This window comes from Argopecten irradians, chromosome 2 (genome assembly GCF_041381155.1).
Source record: "Argopecten irradians isolate NY chromosome 2, Ai_NY, whole genome shotgun sequence".
Lineage (NCBI taxonomy): Eukaryota > Metazoa > Mollusca > Bivalvia > Pectinida > Pectinidae > Argopecten > Argopecten irradians.
Window position 1 is genome coordinate 70,695,545 of NC_091135.1, and position 5,685 is coordinate 70,701,229.

At 44.6% G+C, this 5,685-nt stretch overlaps 1 pseudogene; it reads left to right on the top strand.

Moving 5' to 3' along the window:
- The first annotated feature begins 4,461 nt into the window (after positions 1-4,461).
- On the top strand, positions 4,462-5,240 carry LOC138316827 (uncharacterized; annotated as a pseudogene).
- The last annotated feature ends 445 nt before the right edge of the window (positions 5,241-5,685 follow it).

A 5,685-nucleotide genomic window follows, 5' to 3' on the forward strand; every position in this document is an offset into this window, starting at 1 on the left:
CTGATTTTGACATGCTTGTACCAGTACTTACAGCTAAGTTTGAACCCAAGAACCAATGCGAGATGTACCGAGCACAGGTTGAGGCCAGAGTACGTAAAAACAAGGAACCATTGGTAGCTATGGCCCAGGATGTAAAACGACTGGTTAGATTGGGTAACCCTACAGCACCATCTGAGGTCAGAGATAGTCTGGGGTACAAATATTTCAGAGATGCCTTAAATGACCGAGAGATGGAATGGGCAGTGTGTCAAGGTAGTGGAGAAAATGTAGATGAGGCTTTGAACCTAGCATTGAAGTATGAGGCTTTCAAAGCAGGTCAAAATAAAGGGCGTTCTGAGCGCCTCAATCTCAGACAATGTACAATGGTAGAGGAGGAGGAGACCACTCCTGGCTTGACCCAAATAGTAAAAGAAAATGTAGAGCATATAGAATATTTACTGAGGAGAATGGAGGCCACGGAGGATAAAGCAAAAAGTGAAAACAAGCAAAGTAAATATACTCAAGGCCAGAATGATAGGAATTGTTTCAAATGCAACAAGCCTGGACATAGGGCAGTGGATTGTAGAGCAGGAATAACCTGTTATAATTGCCAGAAGCTGGGACACTACGCGCGAGACTGTCGCAAGAATAGGAGCCATGGACATAGAAATATGTCGCAAGGTCAAGGTCAGCGACAAGGTCAAAGATTCCAAGGTCAAGGTCAAAGGTATCAAAGTCAAGGTTGGTCAGGTGAGGAGGCAAGACAGACAGAAAGCCTTCCTTTAAACCAGTAATGGCTGAGTCAGAGGGTCATGTCTCAGCCGATGAAGAGTGTAGTGTCATGGGACCCAACAATGTTTTCGAGATAACCGGAAAAGGAACCAGTCAGGATGGACTTTTCGTATGGGGCGAGCTTTATAAGAAAAATATAGACTGCCTGATCGATACCGGTGCAACAATATCGGTGTTGCACAGTAGGGTGTATAAGAATTTACCCGAGACAGTAAAACCCCCATTAGAAAAAGACTGCGGAAAATTGAAGATGGCAGATGGAGAGCTAGTGACCCCCATGGGAATGGCCATTTTTTCACTTAGGATCCAAGGAGATCTACTGCCATGCCAGATGATCGTGGCGGATATAGAGGTACCAGCAGTATTGGGTTATGACTTCCTAAAGAGGCAGGATAGCGAGATAAAACTTGGTAAAGAGGTTGTCACCTTCAAAGGCCGAGAAGTACCGTGTCATTTAGAACGTCAGAGAACAAAAACAGTATTTCGAATCAGAATGGCAGAGAGGGTGGTGGTGCCAGCAGCCACTGAGGCCATAGTTCCGGCAGAAAATGTTGGGGATTACCCAGTAGAGAAAGATGCAGTTATAGAAAATGGAAGTAAATATTTAAAGGACAAAGGAATCCTAGTGGGTAGATGTATATTTGACACTACAAAAACCATTATTCCGGTACGGGTGATGAACATGACTGATAAGCCCCAGACCATACCTAAGCAAGTCACTGCAGCCAGCTGTGAAACCATCAGGGCAGAACAAGTAGAGAGTGTTAATTTGGGAGAAATGACAAGGCCTGAGGAGAAAATACGGAATATACAACAGATAACGAGGAACAAGAAAACCTTAATAATGACCTTCCTGCTCACCTAGAGCAAGTATTAGATGCATGTAAAACAACTCTAGAGGATGACCAAATTAAGGAGGTTATGAGGCTGTTAAACAAGCATCAAACAGTGTTTGCCAAGAACAAAGATGACCTAGGAAAGACCGGAACTGTAAAACATAAGATAAAGACCGGTGAAGCGCAACCTATAAAACAGGCACCCAGAAGAATTCCTCTAGCTAAAAGAGCGGATGCTGAGGCTGAGATGCAGAGGATGTTGAAGACAAGCGTTATTACACCATCAAAATCACCATGGGCCAGTGGAATAGTATTAGTTAAGAAGTCCGATAACTCCTGGAGATTCTGCGTGGATTATCGAAAACTAAATGAGGTTACTATAAAAGATTCATACCCATTACCACGCATAGACGACTCACTGGACACACTTAGAGGATCCAGTTGGTTCTCGGTGTTAGATCTACAGAGTGGATATTGGCAAGTTGAAGTTGACCCCCAGGACAGAAAGAAGACTGCTTTTGTCACTACTAGTGGACTATATGAGTTCCAATCAATGCCGTTTGGACTATGTAACGCGGCAGCTACCTTTGAACGTCTGATGGAATGTATACTGCGAGACGAGCAATGGCACACCTGTTTAATATACGTCGATGACATCATCATATTTGCAAACTCATTTGAACAACATTTGGAGAGACTTGACGTAATACTAGAAAAGATTAAAGCAGCTGGCTTAAAAATTTCTCCTACGAAATGTAAACTGTTACAACCACAAGTTAAATTTCTAGGACATCTGGTGCAGGAGAAAGGCATCTCACCAGACCCAGCCAAAACAAAAATGGTAGATACTTGGCCACAACCTAAATGTGTTAGAGAGGTGAGAAGTTTTCTGGGAACCGTCAGCTACTACAGAAAGTTCATCAGAGGATTTGCCACAATAGCAAAACCATTACACAGGCTTACAGAAAAGGAGATGAAGTTCATATGGACAGAAGAATGTCAGCAGGCCTATACACAGTTACAAAGGGCGCTAGTTACCTCCCCTGTTTTAGTGTATCCAAATGCCGAGAAACCATACATATTAGATACTGATGCAAGTGGGTTTGGTATTGGTAGAGTGTTATCACAAAAGCAGGAGGACGGAGAGCATCTTATTTGCTATTTCAGTAGAACCTTATCCAAAACAGAAAGGTAGTATTGTGTGATCAGGAGAGAACTATTAGCAGTGGTCGAGGCTGTCAAACACTTCTATCACTACCTATATGGGGCAGAGTTCTTAGTACGAACTGACCATGGAGCACTTAACTGGATTAGAAGGTTCAAAAACCCTGAAGGTCAGTTAGCACGATGGCCGGAGGTCTTGGACACCTACAATTATCAAGTACAGCATAGACCAGGGAGAGTACATGCTAACGCTGATGGTTTATCTAGACGTATCTGTGGCAGCTGTAAATTTTGTAAGAAATTACCAGATCAGGCCAATGAGATGTTGGAGGAAACGGAAAATTAGAAAAATAAGACTAGAACAACCCAACGACTGGTTTCAAGGTCACACAGCTGAAGAGTGGATGGAAGGTCAAAAGGGGGACCCAAACCTGAAACACATGTGGGAATGGAAACGGCGTGGGAAACGGCCTGAGTGGAAAGAGGTAGCTCCTATGACAAAGGAGGTCAAATGTTATTGGGCCCAGTGGAAGCGCATAGAGTTCAGAGAGGGAATACTATACAGGGTGTGGATAAAGGAGGAGATAGATGAGGAGGAATGACAAGTTTTAGTACCAAGAAGCTGGACAAGTGAAATCATGGAAAGCCTTCATAATGGGGTTGGAGCCGGACATCTTGGCCTAACTAAGACTATCGCTCGCCTTAGAGAGAGATTTTACTGGGCGGGTTTAACACGTATGGTACACAGATGGATAGACCGATGCAAGGAGTGCCAGGCACGGAGAAGCACTAGGGGAAAGATGAAACAATATCGAGTGGGAGTCCCGATGGAAAGAGTCGCGTTAGACATTATGGTCAATTTCCCAGAATCTCCAAGGGGAAATCGCTATGTATTGGTCATAACAGATTATTTTACCCGATGGGCAGAAGCGTACCCTATACCCAACCAGGAGGCAACCACGGTGGCAGATGTTTTAGTTAAAGAATTCTTCTCTCGTTATGGGATACCACGTCAGATACACTCTGATCAAGGTAGACAATTTGAATCCAACTTGTTTCAGGAGTTATGTCAAACTCTGGGAATGAAAAAAACACGTACAACGCCTTACCATCCTCAGGGCGACGGATTAGTCGAGAGGTTGAACAGAACTATAGAGGATATGTTAAGCAAGGTAATTAGCAAGAATCAAAAGAATTGGGAGGAATACCTACCCCTGGTTATGTACGCATATAGATCATCAGTACAAGAGAGCACGGGGGAGAGTCCGGCTATGATGATGTTAGGTCGAGAGGTATAGTTACCCGTGGATTTACTATATGGAAGACCACCAAGGAATTCGAATGGGAAAGAGACAAACACGGCCAATATTGAATACGTGGAGGAATTGATAGAACGCATGAGGAAAATTCCTGACCATGCCCGGGATAGGATGCGTTTGACCAGTGACAGACAGAAAAAGTATTACGACCTAAAAACCTCAGACCCAGAATTTAGAATAGGCGATAGAGTTTGGATGTACCAGAACAAATCCTATGGGGGTAGTAGAAAGTTAGGAAAACCATGGGAGGTACCATACACCATAACTAAACAGCTGTCAGACGTGGTTTATTGTGTGAAACGAGGACCTCATGCCAAAACTAGAGTAGTCAATGTTAACAAGTTGAAACCGTATAAAGGGGAGGCTAAGAAATGGTCTGTACCAGAGTCAGACAGAACCTTGAGGACATAAGCACACTGAAGAGAATTTTATGAGTGATAAGATTATAAGAGGAAGACACCTTCCAGATAGATATATAAGAAGAATTTAATATCAATGTGTCCGGCAACCTGAGCCCCCCAGACATCAGTGTGAGGAGTGTGGGAGACGCTTTTTCACCACGGATAGACTCAATCACCACAAGCGTAATGACCATGGCCCTCGGATCATGTGCAATCTGTGTGACTACACTACGACTCAGGCTAGGCGTCAACGCATGAGGGACCACGAGAGAACTCATCGCAGGAATCTAACACAACGACCTAAGATGTCCTCCAAGGTAGTATGCCCTCCATTAGTCCAGACTCAGGGCACTCCACCACAAGAAAGATTAATGAGAGAGTCATCGGTTTCCCCGCTTGATTGCCTATTAGAGTGGGATGGATCTCCCCGTATCAGCCTGGATGAGGAAGGGCAACTGCACCAGGTCGTGGCAGAGGCCATGGGATGGAAAGCAGCCGGTGAGGCCGATATGGAGAACATATCTAAGGACAAGGCCATTCCCTTCAACATTCAGACAATAGAGGCAGCAAAGGGAGAAGGAAACCTTACCCCTGATCTTCCGGTGTCAACTGAAACCAAAAACAAACTCTTTATCTTCAAGTTGTATAGAACTCAAATCATCAACCATTACTTCCCCGGAGAAGAACAAAGTTGGGAACCAAGCGGCGGCGAGGCGTTCCGAAGAATCACATCAGAAGGAGCAGACTAGCGTGTCAACGATGTCGGAGAGTCAGACGGATGGGCCAAGGACAGACGGGATGGATATTTTAGCGGAGGATCCATGTTTCTTTATGGGGCGCCAAGCTCCATCTTACAAGGCCAGACCGCTCAGCTATTGAGATCTACCCGGGTGACCGCTCGTCGCAGAGGTGCTCAGAGATATTTCATACCCGTGGGATACCTTGGCGTGAAGAGGATCGAGGAAGCCACATTGCCGGATGGAACTGTGTATAAGCTGACAGATTTTTGGACCAGAGATCCAGAGTGTAAGAGGACAAGGGAGTGCATGACACAGACGGCGAGTTCAGAGTGAGCAGGTAGTGAGAATATAGGCTTAGAGAACAGGTGTAGAGAATGAGAGGAGAATTGGAAGTGAGTGAGTGAATATATGTTAGTAATTATTTACCTTCAATACTAATCCTTGCGTATAATGT